At 34.9% G+C, this 17,782-nt stretch overlaps 1 non-coding gene across 1 annotated transcript; it reads right to left on the bottom strand.

Annotated features, from left to right (window-relative positions):
- Window positions 1-11,090: 11,090 nt before the first annotated feature.
- Window positions 11,091-11,158, bottom strand: LOC119625503 (small nucleolar RNA SNORD59). The gene has a single exon (XR_005241696.1). It is a non-coding gene; the product is annotated as a small nucleolar RNA SNORD59 (small nucleolar RNA).
- Between the last annotated feature and the right edge of the window lie 6,624 nt (window positions 11,159-17,782).

Below are 17,782 nucleotides of genomic sequence, written 5' to 3' on the forward strand. Positions count from 1 at the left end.
AATGGAATGCAGACTGTGACAAGTGAATCTAACTGTATTACAAATATATGGCCCAAGTTTGCTGAAAGATGTGGGGAAAAGGGTGATGATCTATATGAAATTGGAAAAATTGTGTTTTGACTAGATGATGTAAAACTAAAAACATACAACTAAAACCTGTATTTAAATAGTATTTTATTCTCACAAGGGTATGGGTTAGCAGTTCTTAAACTATATGCATACTAACATTGGACAAGTACATAAATAGTAGATAATGGGAACAATGCTCATACTGTCAGAAAAAGAAGTGAAAATACAGAAGTTGGGGTGGGGGTCTGCTAGAATGATGATGTGGTACTAAAGGTAGTATGAACTCATGTTTATTTTCATATTCATACATATTCATACAGATTTATGTAAAATAATTACAGTATGTGTATATCTTGGTTAGTAATCTACATATATTTCCTAGTTATGTCTTCTCAGATGGTCTAGAAACAGTGACTCCCCAATGGCAATTAGCATAGGAATGCTCAGATCTTGGTGTAGAAATACCATTCTCCAATAAAAGGAATCAAGGCTCCTTGGAGAAATGGATGATTCTAGGGGTTGGGCAAGAAAACAGACGCTAAACCTGGCCTTTTTTAGGGCCAGAAAATAAAGACATGCTCACACACACACAAAAAAAATTGTGAGAGAAATTCAAAAGGACACAGGAGATAATCTGGAAAAGTTCTCAATGGGCAAAGGTAAAACAAACCATTCAAGCAACAAATGAATAATGATAATACTGGATTATAACTCAAGAAATTAAATATCTATTGATCCATACTCATACAAATTAAAAAGTGAACAAAAATTACTTTGAGAAGGGACAAATCTATCTTATGGAACAATTCTAAATGATTGATTGATTGATTGATTGATAGATGATAGATAGACAGTCCCCACTCCAGAAAGCAGAGCTTACTTCTTCCTCCTTGAATTAGTGGTGGACTTAGTGATTCAATTCCAAAAAATAGTATATGAAAAATAAAAAATAGTAACTTTACAGTTAAGAAACTTGGCAGATAGCAGCTTAACCAGTTGTCAAGATTAATATTACCAGTGATCCGTCATGTTGATTTAATATGCCCCATGATATGATGCAATGAAAATGGTACTTCATCTCCTTGGCATTCTTTCCCCAAATCCAATAACCTCAGGCTAACCATGATAAAACATCAGACAAACCACCCCAATTTAAAGACATTCTACTAAGTACCTGACTAGTACTTGTCAAAGCTGTCAAGGTTATCAAAAACAAGAAAAACCTGATAAATTGTCACAGACAAGAGAAGATGAAGAAGATATGAGGACAAAATGCAATGTGGTAGCCTGGACTGGATACTAAACAGAAAATAAACATTAGCAGAAAAACCAATAGAATAGGAATAGAGTCTGTAATTACCAGTATTGTACCAATATGAATTGCTTAGTTTTGACAAATAGACTGCAGTTATATTGTTAAAATTAGGGAAAGTTGAGTGGATGATATACAGGGATTCTACTATGTTTTCAAGTGTTCCATAAATCTAAAATTATCTCATAAGTTAAAGCTTATTTACAAATTGTTTTTAAAATAACTAATATCATTAAACAAGTAATAAAATAAGTGCTAATATCACAACTGAAGCCACTATGCACCAAAAACTGTGTGTGTTGTTAGAACATGTGTGCTAATACGTGGAAGCCAAAGTTTTTGAGTTTCGATTAGTGTATGGCTCAGAGGAGATGTAAATGATATTAAATTCTCTAAGACAACACAATACTACATGATCACAAGGCATCTTATCCTCAGTGTCCATATCTGATAACTTTAAATCATTTTTGAACCCATGCCACAGTTAAGAAGGAAAAAAAAAACATCTTCCATGTTACTGGAGTTTTGGACAAGACAGAGAAGGATGAAAGAATTAAATCTTCCGTAATGAATTCAGCTGAGACAAAGCATAGCAGGGATTACATAGACGTCAGTAGTATCAAAGAAGTTCAAAGTTCTCATGGCCCCATAGAGACATCCTCAGGTCTCATCTTAAGTAAAGTTAATCATAAAGGAAAAGTCAACGAAGAGTAAGCCATGAGTTAGTGTCCCGATAGAGACCTTTTTATTGTTTGCTTTGAGTATGGATCAGCAATTCCAGGATAGAACTGTATCACTAAAGGATTCTAAAATGGGAATTGTCCTAAGGACTCCCCAGAACATAGAACCATGGGAAAGAAAATAAGAGTCATGGGCATGACTTAAGGACCCACAATTTTGCTACCAGTTTGAGTGAAATGAGCATAAGCCAGTCAAATAGAATCACGTGGTTCTCAGAAAAATCTTGCAGTCATTCAAGACATACTAGCAAGATGACCAGAGGAACATCTGAGCCATGACATCAAAGATATCAAACACAAAGTAATTATCGTCCTTCAAAAATATGAGTGTGCTCCAGAAGCAAAGTCCAACATTCTGTGAAGCAGAAACACCCACAATACTTACTGGTTGCAAGGGGCTCGCTCTCTCTTGCAATATGTAACAGCAAGAAAAAACTGTCTCTAGTGTTTTACACTGAGAGCTACTTTGGAGGACACCTAAAAACACCACAGTCATGAGCCATATAGGGCCTTTTAATATATAAGGGTATGCATTAGACACATAAGTGACAATAGCACTCTGTTTCCTTAGGAAACTTTGGGACAACAAATCCAGGACAGCCACATGAGGACAGGTGCAGAGAAAGGGGCCGGCCATAGCAATACTGACTCCTCATGGTATTTTCCATCTCAGGGAAGCTCCAGAAATGAGAGCAGGTAAAAACAAAATGACTGTTCTGTAAGTTTTGGCTAAAAGGACTAGGTAATTACATCCCTAGATAGATGCAGTCTGTCACAGAGCTGAAGAATCCAATGGTGGAAAACATTTCAGAGAACTAAGAGGTTTGGGGAATGTCATCTAGGTTAATAATTTATAAGGTCTCAATTATTAGTGTATTTCCAGAGACTCAAAGACAGATGCCAGCTCTTGGGCTCTGCAGAATCTAAAGCTGAATTTTTCAGAATCAGGATGAATCCTGCCTTGAGGCTAATAATTGAGGGAGCCACTAACGGAGTGAAAAAATATCTGGGTTGATGTAGCTCCCTATAGGCCAAGCTGTGAAATCCACACAGTGATGACCCTGATATGTCCACAGTGATATCACGCAAATACCCAGGCAGTGTGAAGACTCTGGAAGACAGTCTGTAGGCTGAGTCCAGAAGAATCAGAGAGCACCAGTAAATGATTGTTCATTGTTCCATCTTCTGGGATTAACATGCCTGAGGGTAAAGATACTTCCAAGTAACTACAAAAAAATTTCTGAAGGGAAAAATGACTTGGGATTTGGGCTTTGTTTTAATGAAAAAGAGACAAACTAGGGCATATTTGGCATAGCACATAGTGGAGTACCTACCAGTATCTCATGAGACACAAACTGACAAACTACTCAAATAATTTTCATAACCTTGCTTTAAAAATATGTTTCCTCAGTATTTGTAAATGATGGATTAATTACAAATAGCAGACTACCTATCCCAAATCTATTATTTTTCCATTTTTGTTTTTAAACCTCTGATGTTCTCCAAATATTGAGCAGAGATGAGTTTGTTTCAGAAAATAAGAACCTGGTCCTCTGACTAAGTTCAAGAGGAAGCACCCTGGAAGTTGATCTTTTCAAGACAGCTTGCTAAAAGGTAAGAGAGTTTCAGAGAAAGTTTTTTTTTTCTTTTCTGCTTGATGAAACCATGCAGTTTCCTACATTTGAATTCAAAGTTCAAATGTTCAACACAATGTTTGGAGCATCCTCTTTTAAACGTGAGGAATATGGCAAGAAATTTCATGAGCTGTCAACCACGTTCCTTAAGTAGAACCACTGAATCAATTTGACACAACAGCAAATGCTAGCTTCCAAACTTTGTTAATTACGAAAATAAACCCTTGTTTATTTAAGCTTCTTTTTATTAAGTATTACAGAGGAAAATATCTTAGGTAGGTGATAGATAGATGGATGCATGTAATGAACAAAGCTGTCAAAACAATTTTTAAAAGATGTAAACTGAGTTTTCAATTCTAATTAGCCCATGGACACATATGGGATTTCATTTCATTCATGATTAATAATTTTATGGTATTTAATTTTCAAGTGCATTGGGCTAAAACTCACCCCTCACATGTACACACAGACATCTGAGTGAATCAAGAGCATGTTATTAAGTAATCATAGAATATAATAAATCCATTCTGAATCCCTCTGGGCTAAATTGCAATTTAACTTGGCATTTTTCTCCCACCACTGGTTAATGTTATATCTGTGGACTTAGGACGACTTACGATATTAAAACTACCAAATTCTTTATTGTATGGAAATAAAGAATTGCTTTGTAATGTCTATAATATTCTGCAGAAGACACAAAGCAGTGCTTCTATGTAATGGTTTATCATGTTTCAGTAGTAAATATATTTAGTTTTCACTTATAAAAGTTTTGCTTTCATAGGAATCCAACACAAATCCAAAGAGGTTTCTTCTGATGACCTCATGGCACAACAATAGGGTGTCTGACTCCAGACAGGTTTCTTCAGGAATCAATCCAAAAGATACATTCCAAAAATCATTCATTCATAATTACCTTCCTTTCAGCGATATATATCTTGTCTTACTAGCAGTTCTTTGTGCTGGGTCACTTTTTCCTGAGGAAACCTAAAAGTATCAATGAACTGTTTTTCATTAATGTTGAGGTTTTAAGTCTAGAATCTGGAATGCTTGGATTTATTCAAAGATACATTTTGTCCATCAAATTCCAGCTTTTTTTCCCATCTTCCTAGTCATTTCTTATCTCATAAATTATCTAACTCCTTGATTAAACTTTTTAATACACTTTTGAGACAAAATATCTTGCTGTATCTGCCCGAGGGAATAGAAGTCAGTCTCCATATTATAGCTTGAATAAAATAATGTTTTTTTCCGGACCATGTGAACAATCTCGAAATATTAATTTCCATGTCTGACTAAACATTACCAATTTCCACAAAATCTTGCTGCCTCTATCACTCCTAAACTAGACCAAATGCCAAATTTGGTCAACGTTTTTTCTCCAGGCTTGTGACAGATATTGCAGGTCTCCTATTCAGAATTTCCTTCCCAGATTTCTAAATCTAAAACCCAAATCCAGTCATCTCAGATTTCTCCTCATATGCCTCACTAGTAAATCTGTATAGGCTGAATAAGCAGTCACTGCATGGCTTAATTTACCTAATACTGATATTACCAATATTTTCATATGTTTTCTTGTTTGATTGCTTTTTTTTTTCATGTTTTGCTTTGCTGGCTATATTGTATAAGTACCACTTAAAATACATTTCAGAAATGGGTGATAAACGATAAATTAAGAAATAAAGATAAAATTTGTTAAAGACAGCAAACGTATTAATAGCAGAATCTGGACTAGAATACATTCTGTTCTCAATTTGGTTATCTTTCCATTGAACTATATTTTTTCTTAAACCTTCAATAGGATCCATTTTATATTTTAAAATATTATTTTTAAATATTAATTCCATAAAATAAACACAATTATTGTGTAAAAACAATATTAATTATTATGAAATAAGTATTATTATACTTTTTAGAAGTTATGTGATAATAGTAATAACTATTATTATTTTAGAGACCAAGTCTCACTATGTTGCTCTGGCTTGAGTACAGTGGCTATTCACAAGCTTAATTCCACTACTGATCAGCACAGGAGTTTTGATGTGCTCTAGTCCCAACCTGGGTGGGTTCAGCTCTTCTTCAGCAAACTGGTGGTCCATCACTCTCAGGAGATCAACATATTGATGCCAAACTTAGGGTAGACACCCTATGAGCCTAGCGCACTACAGCCCAGAACTCTTGGTCTCAAGTGATACTCCCACCTCAACCTCTGGAGTAGCTGGGACTACAGACATGCGCCATCATGGCCAGCTGTAATAATAATTATTATTCTTTTAACGTGTCTGGAAAGGCAGAATTCTAATGTACCTGCATGTGCATTCTGTGTAGAATCCCCTCCCCTTGAGGGTTGGCAGGACCTGTGAATATGATGAGATGGTCTTTCCTGTGATTAGGTCACCTTCTATGATTAAGGTGAGGGAATTTTTTTGATGTAATTAACATTGCAAATCACTTCATTTTGTGTTAATCAAAATGAGGATTACTCTATGTGGGCCTAACTTAATCTACTGAAAGTCTTTAGAATGTGAACTAGACCCTTTTTGAAGAAAGAGATTTTCCTGCTGGCTTTGAAGTAAGTCGTGGGACTCTAGGATCAAAGAGCAGCTTCCAGTCAGCAAGGAAGTAGAGACTTCAGTCATACAAGTATAAGGAACTGAATCCTGCCAGCAACATGAATGAGCTTGGAAGATGACTCTGAGCTTCAGCCCTGCCTACAATCACCTTGATTGCAACCTTGTGATACCCTAAGCAGGGAACCCAGACCAGCTGTGCCTGGACTAGGGATCCATTGTAACTGTGAAATAAGTAATGTATTTGTTTTAAGTCACTTGACCTATGATGATTTGTTATGTAACGATACAAATCTAATAGAGTATTCCTTTGAAAATATTCTACACGTATTTCACCAGGCTTTATTGTAGATTCTTTGGAGAAGTAGAGGAAAATATCACCCCTAATTTTTTTTTTTTTTATTTTTTAGAAGTTGCTGTAATTGTCCACTGATTTCAAAATATCAACATTGCTCTCTGTGTCAAATTGACTTTATTATAAACTATTACTCTCACAGTTTGTTGGTAATTCATCTCAGATAGTGCTTTTAACCAATCTAGTCATTATTTTTTGTGTGCTACTACTCTCAAGAACTGTGAGGGTATGGAGTTTTACCTCACATATAAGCTAAGGGACTAGCCTTCCAAGGTTTTATACATCTGGCAGAGAACAGAGACTCTTGCTTAAGAGATAATGGATTTTATTATTCATGACATGACAAGAAGTATGAGCTTTATGTTCACCTCAGTTACCCTTGACAGTCAAAGTTCCAAAGCAGATGCAGAGTGTTCTGTGTGGATGGTGGGCACACAGTAGATGTGTGCCCTAGCTGAAGAACAATCTGATGTTAGATTAAGCTGTTAGAAAACTTGTTCAACTTCTCCTTTGGAGGCAGACATTATTTTATTATTTTTGAAGACCATAAATCTGCCTTCTGCTCCTAAGGGAGATGCTATTCCTGTCTTCCAAAGCTGTTTGCTCTACAAACATTCATAAAAAAAAATAGTCCTAAGCAAAAGTCGGAATAACTCTGTTCAAAAGAGGTGCAGAAATGTGATAGGACATGGAGAATTATTTCCCATCAGCTACTAAGTTCTGTATTTGAAATTTTAAATTAATTTTTTATTTTACAGTGAAATTAAAATCCTTAGTTCATTTAGGAAAGCAATTGTGTCTTTTGCATATATTCTTCTGCTTCTTTGAAATGCAACCCAATCATAGTAAAGCAATAAATTCATAAACTAATGTGACTATTTATATTTTAGGGGAGAATCTTTCTCTTCTTTCAATATTCCCGCCATGGCTCAAGAAGAATAGGATACTGTTTCCTTCTCTATTGCTTCCCTCTCTGCTATCCACTTACTCTATCTGAAGAATGTCTGAATTAGTGGACGCAGAATCTGCCCTGCAGGGTTGGTCAGACCCAGAAGCTACAGATATGTAACAATCTCTAGATTCATGGCAGGGAGCAGGAGGTTTTTAGATTGAAACAAGGTTCTAAACTAGAGGTTACTAGAAAAATCAGATTGTGGTAGTTATTTGGCATTCACTAGGACATCAATAGAGCAGATGCTTTGGTGTCCTCTTCCTGCACATGCCAGTCCGGCAGCACATAGGGCACATGATAATGCTTATCCTCAGAAAGGTTAGTGGAACCACCTCAGTTTCTTCCCAGGGAGCTCAATGTCATCTCGGTGAGTGGCTTCTCTTGACATCCAGTGAGTCTCGCAGGTACCCCAGTGTTTTCCCAGCGAGTTGTGCAGACACCTGCAAGTGTAGTTCCCTGCTTACCATCCCTAGCTCATAACATAATAGTAAACTCTGGGCGTGCAGTGGCATGATCTCGGCTCACTGCAACCTCCACCTCCCGAGGTAAAGCTATTCTCCTACCTCAGCCTCCCAAGTAGCTGGGATTACAGGCATGCGCCACCATGCCGGGCTAATTTTTGTATTTTTAGTAGAGATGGGATTTCACCATGCTAGCCAGGCAGGTCTCAAACTACTGACCTCATGATCCACCAGGCCTAGTCTCCCAAAGTGCTGGGATTACAAACGTGAGCTACCGCGCCTGGCCACAATAGTAAACTTTTAATATTCAATATACCATGAACACTGTAACCTTCACCAATATTATTTCCATGTTTGGGGTGGGGGGTGGTTCTTTACATTTTTTTTTTCCTTTGAGTGCTCTATCTCAATCATACAAGTAGTACCTGTTCACTGTTTTCTACCAGTGAATGGGAGAGTTTAACAGGAAAACGGGTTTGTAAGCACATATTAAGAAGTTATTGGAAGAAGTTTCTTTTCCCATATGATTCTGTCTCCATAGAGATACTCAGTCCTGAAAAGTAAATAGAAGCTTACTTTCAGATGGCTCATCCTTAACAGTTTTCTTTCAGTAACTGAAAAAGTTTAACACACACAAAAAAGGAGTTTATAAGCACACATTCAGAAGAAGTGACTGGAAGAAATTTCTTTTGCTGCATGTGTCTATAGGCCTATAGAGAAATCCAGCCCTGAAAGGTAAATAGAAGCTTGCTTTCAGAACAACTTACCATTAACGGTTCTCTTTCAATAAATCGAAGGGTTTAAGATTTTGCAAGTATAATGTCCATTTTACTCAACTTCTTTTTATTCTTCAGAATTTTCTTTACCCATTCGTAGTTAATTTCTATTACTAGTTAACGTTTCTTTATATTAAACTTCCTTTGTACAAATTACTGTTCTTTCTCATCACTGATACAAAGTTCTATTCTTGATAAAGGGAGAGAATGGATTTCAGGCCTATTGCTAACCATTTTTAACTTGATAAATATATAATAACTCAAAACTTTAGGGACTAAACTAGAGATCTTTTCATTGTTGCTTATATATGCCCTGAAATATTTTTAAATAAGTATTTCCAGCATATTTTCAATTTTCAAATGTTTTTAATGAAAACTTTAGTGACTAACTTGATATAACCATTACCTATTATAAAATTTTATGAACAAAATCTGCTTTAACTTACAGAAATATTATGCTTGGCTTTGCTGTCCTTGAAAATATATTTTTGTTCCAACTTCTTCATGCACATTCAAATATATTTTAGGGTATTATTGTATTTAACAGGCCATCACATCATAGATATCTATAACAAAATAATTATCTGGGTTTGATTAAAGGTTTTATTTTATTACCTACAACCGTCAGTTTCGGAATGTTAACATTGTCTTCTAGATTGGGTTTTCATTATATTTTACAAGTATATAATTGATTGAACAACTAAACATTACCAGTTTTAACAAGTTATTTTTAAACATACATGGCAAAATCTTACCATAAACATAAATCTTAATAAAATGAATCATAATCAAGCTTTTCCTCGGATATTAGAGGGTTATAAACTGTTAAAAACTAATTTATGCAATAGCTTATATATTATATCTTAAGGAAATAAACTACTTTATTGTTTATAGAAATAGCAAGAAATCTAATTCTTCCAAGATTTTGGTATACATTAGTAGAATTCCTGAGAGGGCACTGGTTTCAGAAACTAACAGGCATTAGATGTAAAAAATAACAATAATAAAAGTAATATTAAGTACTTATACAGCATTTCTCTACACTAAATGCCTTACACACATACATCATCTGATTTAATTTTCACAAGACTCTAATAGTTGTTATTCTTACCATGCTACAGAGGAAGAAATAAAAACTGATGGAATAAATAAATTGATCTGAAAGAGAAAAAGATTTGGGACTCAACACAATTTACTCAGAATCAAAAGCTCATGTTCTTGACCACTTAACCATCTTGCCTCACATAGTGCATTGCATTACCTACACCTATAAAGAGAAACATTTATAGGTGAGTTCGACATGGATTAAGGTAAGACTAAATAAGCAATCTTAAGAAACAGTTGTTATATCTGAAAAATATAGAGGAATTATAATTACAATATATGTTACCATATGGTCTTAAGAAATAATGAGGCTTATCTTCAGCAATATCCATTTCATTCCATAAGTATTTATAGCTTTTGATATCTTTCAATATTCTACATATTTTGCTTAATTACTTTTTCTATCATTCCCATTAGAATGTAAGTTTCATGAAAGCATGCATTTTTTTAATTCTTATCACCCAGAGGAGTGCTCAATGAATATGTGTGCAGTGAATAAAAGACAAATGCTTTGTCTAAATTAGCTTATGGTTTTCTTTAATTTCCAGAATCAATGTTTATTTATTGTTTTTAAAATTATTTTCACAATGTCTTGTAATTTATACCTTCTTCTAAAGGTAATAACTCTTCAATGAGAAAATAATGACTAATAGTGGATTTATTTTCCATCCCTTATTGTGTTCTCCTAAAGATATAAATAGCTTTATCACAAATAAAATTTTAATGGTATTACTTCAATTACATTCATAAAATAGTTTGGGAAGGTGAATTTTTACTGATTTTCTATAAATCATGGTTAATTAGGGTTACAGAATTATATGGTTAATTATTTCAGCCATTCATAAGATCAGACATATAGTAATTCTAAAGTTTTCTACATTTTTTAAAAGACCTGTTTTTTAAATATATACCTTTGAATTCTCATTATTTCATATTGGGTAGTTTAACTTAATTATCCATAAAGACAGTGATTTTAATAATTAAGAGCTTTGGATTTTTTTTCTCTCAACCATAGGCAATTTAATGTCAACATATTAAAAAATTCCCATTAAAATAAACAAAATTCAAATGTTAAAAGAAAACTTTCTGCTGTTTTTCCTTTTATTTATTTATTTTTGTTTCTTATCTGGAATGGCATCTAGCTTTAGTAATCTCAGAACAAAAGCCAGAAGCTACTCATCAGTGAGGATTTCTGCTGTTTTTAGGATGTTAATTTATTTTCTATTGATAAAGATAAATAAACAATATTTTTTGGCGGGGCACAGTGGCTCACCCCTGTAATCCCAGCACTTTGGGAGGCTGAGGCAGGAGGATCACCTGAGGTCAGCAGATCGAGACCGGTCTGGCCAACATGGCGAAACTCCATCTCTACTAAAAAATACAAAAATTAGCCAGGCGTGGTGGCAGGCACCTGTAATCCCAGCTGCATGTACTGCTGAGGCAGGAGAATTGCTTGAACCCGGGAGGTGGAGGTTACAGTGACCTGAGATCACGCCAGTCTGGTTGACAGAGAGAGACTCCATCTCAAAAAAACAACAAAAACAAAACAAAACAACAACAGAAATAATATTTTTTATATAATTTGTGTATTCAGCATATCTGTAGAAGCAAGAAAACCAAACAAAACCAGACAACAAAAGGGAAATGAAACAAAATGAGACTAAACAAATTATAATTTAAGAGTCATTAAAATTTAGTTTCAAGAGAGCTTCTATTTTTACTCCTAGTTTATATAATGAGTACTATGCTAAATTCACTTAAATCATGGCATTAATTTGTGAAGCTGGACAAATTCAACCAGAAAATGTTACAATTCCTCAAAGCATATAAAAAAATTGTAACAAATTGTCATATATTTATTACATCCATTACTGTCTACATCTAAAATAAATTAACTTCTTCTGTTTTACAAAGTAATTAGACAAAAAAAATATGCAGTAGTGATTATTTCTAATGTTGTCAAGTAACATGAGAAGCACTAGAATCCATAACATGAAATTACTAATGAAGCATCTATTAATATTAATGTAGTCATTTGAGGAGAGAGCTTATAATAGAAGACTCACAGAACTTTTTCTCCTAGCTTAATTCCAGTACAAAAAAAAAAAAAAAAAGCTTGTAAAATACAAATGAAGTTTGGAGCATTTTGAAGTTTGTCTTTCTTCTCACAAGTCAAGTGTTCATTTTTGTTGAAAAATAATCATTTGAGGGAAATTCATTTTATTCTTTTAGTTCAGTGAGTTTTAAATTCTGCTCTTTCTTGATTTCATGCAACAGGGAAGTATAAAGAATGACTTGCACCACAGATTTTATTGAGCATAAGAAAAAGCTAAGGTTTGAACCAATTCAGAGATCACATCTACCTATATTCCACTGGGTTAAGAAAGAAATGAAATGTGGATTTATGGTCTTTTAAATCACTAATATGAAACATTAGCAGAACTAACTTTAAATCTATAACCAGGATTGTGTTAAATGGGAGATATATTTTTATCCAAGGTTAACACATAACAAAGTCTAATTCCCTCAAAGTGCATGATTTTATATCAAAATTTCTTTAAGTAGAGCCAGTCAAATGAAGGCTAGCAACAAGAAAAAGAAATAAAGCGAGGAACAAAAAAAGTCTAATCTAACTATCTAATCCAATGTTTTTCTAAATAGAAGAGTCAACTAAGGTCCAGAAAATTAAAGGACTTGTTAAATAGTTTATACCGATCTATATTAGATTCAACCTAGTACTCTGAAGATGGAGTCCTAGGTTCTTGAGATGGAGTCTCGCTCTGGTGCCCAGGCTGGAGTCCAGTGGTGTAATCTCAGCTTACTGTAACCTCCCCCACCACCTGGGTTCAAGTGATTCTCCTACCTCAGTCTCCCAAGTAGCTGGGACTACAGGCATGTGCCACCACACCCGGCTAATTTTTTGTATTTTTAGTAAAGATGGGGTTTCACTATGTTAGCCAGGATGGTCTTGATCTCCTGACCTCATTATCCGCCCGCCTCAGCCTCTCGAAGTGCTGGGATTACAGGTGTGAGCCACCGCGCCCGGCCTGAATTTTCAATAAGAGCTTCAATCATTTAAATAATTCGAGTACATGAATTAAAAATATTAACCTAAATATCTGAGAAATAAGCATTTAAATTTGTATCTATCTTTGTTCAGGGGTATGCTGAAGCCACCTTTTTCTTCCTTACAGGAGCTGATTTTAAACTTTTCAGAAGTTTGCAAGACAATTTCTAAAAATAATCATTAAAAATTAAATTACACAAGTTTACAATTAAATAAGTTACATAAAAAGATAAATACTTAAAACTCATTACTTTTTAGTCATGTTGCCATATTTTGCTATTATTTATGGTCTTAACACTATTAGATCTTTTATATCTTGATAGTGAAAATGGTAAATGATATACAATGGCACACATCTTCCATCTCGGTATTCAAAGCCGTCATATTGGTAGCCAAAACCTGGCCACAATGGAAGTATATTTCCTTAGAAATCAATGAGTACTGTAAATCAGGGCTTGATTTACTGTTTTACTAATTGCCTAGACAAAGTAAGATTTGTTTTACTAATCGCCTAGACAAAGTAAGATATGAAAACTACGATATTTCAGCTCAAACCCAAAAATGTGCCATGTTTATTGCTGCTACATTATGAATTTTTCAAAAAATGAGGATATATTCTTCCATAGTTCAAGAATTATTATCAGATTCAGACAAGAAATTGCTCAAATCATTAAAAAAGAGGTAGAGTTCTGACATGCATCCTCATCATCTCACTTTTATCTTATTATTCATGTAAAAGAAAATATCAGCCAACATGAATGTTGGAAGTACACTCATTTGTCAATTATAACCACAGTTAGGCTATAATTAAAAGAGTTCAGTAAAAATCAAGTAAATAAATCATTCTGTGAGAATAAATTGGATACATATGTTATAATAAAGACTATTGTACAGTTTATTGTTTGAATTTGCATGCCACACACACTTTACACCAGCAAAATTTATACTGAACTTATGTACATATGGTTATGCATACGTTTCTTCCATTTATCTATATCTATGTCATTTACATCTACATTTAGCTCCCTATATCTTTTTAAGGGGAATCAGGCAACAAATCTTTATAATCCTAAATGACCTTTAAATCCCCCCCAATTACTTTAACTTTAAAAGCATATTGCTATTGTTTTCATAATGTTATACAGTGACATTTTTCTTAAAAAAAAAGCAAAAATTGCTACAATGAATTTTATTTCCTTTAGTAAAGACCAAGAAAATAAAAAAGGTTTCTATCTATTTCTCTGTCCTCTAGATTACATCCACTTCATTAATGAAAGTAATATTTACATTACTTCCTCTGTGATCTTTCTTCTCTTTCCATTACTTCAGAATTTTTCTTAATGATAACCATAATTTTCTGTCAAAACCATAAATATGATCCTGTAAATCCTTCCCCACCTCCTCTTTACAATAATGATGTCTCTTATTAATTTAAAATAAAACTAAAGTTAACAAAAACACTTCTAACAATTTTCTGTGACAGAATAATCCTGAGATTCACAAAATTTTCTGTTAAGAGCCAGATAATAAATATTGCAGGCTTTATAGGCCATACAGTTTAATATTGCAACTACTCAAGCCTGCTGTTGTAGCATGAAAACAGCTGTAGACAATATATAAATCAATGAAGTGTAATTTGTTAAAATACAACTTCATTTACAGAAACAAGCAGTGGAACAGATTTGCTGTAGGGTCATGGACTGCTGACTCCAGTACTACATCATTGTAACCTGGTTCAATAACAGTTAACCATCTTCATCACCCAACAATTCTTTCCAAGTACACTAAGTACAGGAAATAATTATGCCCAATACGTCCAAATCTGCCATTCACTTTTTCATTTCATTGTTCTATGCCATCTCCTTTGCTTTAGTCATTCCTATTACTTTATACATTTGTTCATTGCTTTTTTCCTGCACCTGCAGCCATTCCCCTCAAGAATAAGAGATGGAAAAATGTGTGAAGTGTTTTATATGTTTCTGTCTTGAAATCTTGGTTGTTGAATAATTACTCCAGAAAAATAATTAAAAAGGGGGATTTGAATATGAGTTGAGGGAAAATAACAACATCTGTTTGGAATACATTAGTTCTTTTTAGAAATCTTTGAGTCAGGTTTAAGTGTTTAGTAAGCAGCTACCTGATCCTAAGATCAAGAGAACTAACTTAAATAGACTTGAGTATTATTGTGATGTAAATGTTAAGAAGCCCATGGGAAGCTTCAACATATAAAGAACTTAGAAGTCATCCATTTCATTCTTTTTTTTTTTTGAGATGGAGTCTCGCTGTGTCTCTCAGGCTGGAGTGCAGTGGCGCGATCTCGGCTCACTGCAAGCTCCGCCTCCTGGGTTCACGCCATTCTCCTGCCTCAGCCTCCCAAGTAGCTGGGACTACAGGCGCCTGCCACCACGCCCGGCTAGTTTTTTGTATTTTTAGTAGAGACGAGGTTTCACCATGTTAGCCAGGATAGTCTCGATCTCCTGACCTCGTGATCCACCTGCCTCGGCCTCCCAAAGTGCTGGGATTACAGGCTTGAGCCACCGCACCCGGCCCATTTCATTCTTAAAACAAGAAAAATCTGGACAAACTCAAAGTTAATGATGATTTTTAAAACCATCAGAGAACTGAGGTCACAAGTCTAACCACTACCCCAAAATCTGAAGACACAGGTTGCTATGGGTTGAGTTGAACAAAGACATATGTTGAAATTCTCACCTGCACTACCTGATAATGTTACTTTATTTGGAAATAAACTGTTTATATAGTGAAGCTAAAATAAGGTCATTAGAATGAGTCCTAATCCAATGTGACTAGTGTCCTAATGAAAAAGAGGATTTGGATATACGGACAGACATACACAAAAGAAAGACCATGCAAAGACCCCCAGAGAGTGCCATCTACAAGCCAAGGAACAGCTAGGCTACCAAACTAAGAGAGAGGCACAAAACAGATTCTCCCTCACTGTCCCTCACAAGGAAGCAACCTAACCATGGGACTGGACACGATCACTCTAGAAAATTACATAGACCGATAAATGAGAAGCTGAAGGAGAGGACTATATTTTTAAAAACCTAAACAATGGTTTTCGTTTAATTTCTTTTTTTTTTTTTTTTTTTTTTTTTGAGACAGAGTCTCACTCTGTCACCCATGCTGGAGTGTAGTGACGTGATCTCAACTCGCTGCAACTTCTGCCTCCTGGGTTCAAGCAATTCTCCTGCCTCAGCCTCCCAAGTAGCTGGGATTATAGGTGTGCGCCACTATACATGGCAAAGTTTTGTATTTTTAGTAGAGATGGGGTTTCACCATATTGGCCAGGCTGGTATAAAACTCCTGACCTCAGGTGATCTGCCTGCCTTGGTCTCCCAAAGTGCTGGGATTATATGCATGAACCACTGAGCCCAGTCTCTAAGTTTTAATTTAATGTAAACCTGAAATTACTGACAGAGAAGACGTGGTTATTAGTCAGTAAGAAGTAGGAACTTGAAATCCTTTTACGTTGCACCAAATTGTCTCAGGTTTCTCATCGAAACCAATCTTTGCACTACATTCTAAACTCAGACTACCAGACTGGTCAGAGAGGATAAACCCATTTTAAGTGTGACAGTTTATAGAATTTATTTGCAGTGAGTTTGGGCTTTTGGAATTTGAGGTATAGATGTTCACATATTTCACTGCTTAGAGAGGTACCATTTACTTATATCCTAGAATGCTGGAACTGTATAAGGGGGATTACCAAATGGTATCTAACTGAAGGATATCATATATACAGATTTAAATTTATTAGTCTATGGAAAAAGAAGAATTTCAATGCAAGATATAAAAAAACAGGAAAATGTTAATATTTCAAAAATTAAATTAAATTTAATATAGCTGATAACAGGGATTTGAAGAAAAATAAATAAATAAAAAACAAATGCTCCCAAAATGTGTAACAAAGGAGAGAACAGTATCAAATTATCACATAACAGGAGCTCACTAATTTTTTCCTGATTGATGTGAACATACAAAAAAGTTACTTCCTTGATATATATATTATTGATAGAGATGAAATAAAATAATAAATAATTTAAACCAGGTATTTTTCTATTAAATATAATGATTTATGAACTAATGGTGATTATGAACCTAAAGGAATTAGGTTGAGAAAAACTAACATCTGTGTACCAGGACAAATATAATGGGTCTTAAAAGAAGCATGCTGGACCGGGCGCGGTGGCTCAAGCCTGTAATCCCAGCACTTTGGGAGGCCGAGACGGGTGGATCACGAGGTCAGGAGATCGAGACCATCCTGGCTAACACGGTGAAACCCCGTCTCTACTAAGAAATACAAAAAACTAGCCAGGCGAGGTGGCGTGCGCCTGTAGTCCCAGCTACTTGGGAGGCTGAGGCCGGAGAATGGCGTGAACCCGGGAGAGGGAGCTTGCAGTGAGCTGAGATCCGGCCCCTGCACTCCAGCCTGGGCGACAGAGCCAGACTCCATCTCAAAAAAAAAAAAAAAAAAAAAGAAGCATGCTGGCAAATATCAGATTAAAAATGTACTATTTTTATGCTCAGTGGAATAAGACTTTCAGTCACAGAAACACGCTCAAGATTTAAAAGGTGTATGAATGGTTCTACAGGTGAATCATAGGTTTGTAATGTGATACCTTTCCATCAACATTGGGTTAAAAAAAAATAGGAAAAGAAGCTTAAAAGTTACTAGACACTTGACAGATGCTTTCACAAATACTTTAAGAGTTTTAAGTAAA

The sequence above is a fragment of the Chlorocebus sabaeus genome, chromosome 10 (genome assembly GCF_047675955.1).
Source record: "Chlorocebus sabaeus isolate Y175 chromosome 10, mChlSab1.0.hap1, whole genome shotgun sequence".
In the NCBI taxonomy this organism is placed as follows: domain Eukaryota; kingdom Metazoa; phylum Chordata; class Mammalia; order Primates; family Cercopithecidae; genus Chlorocebus; species Chlorocebus sabaeus.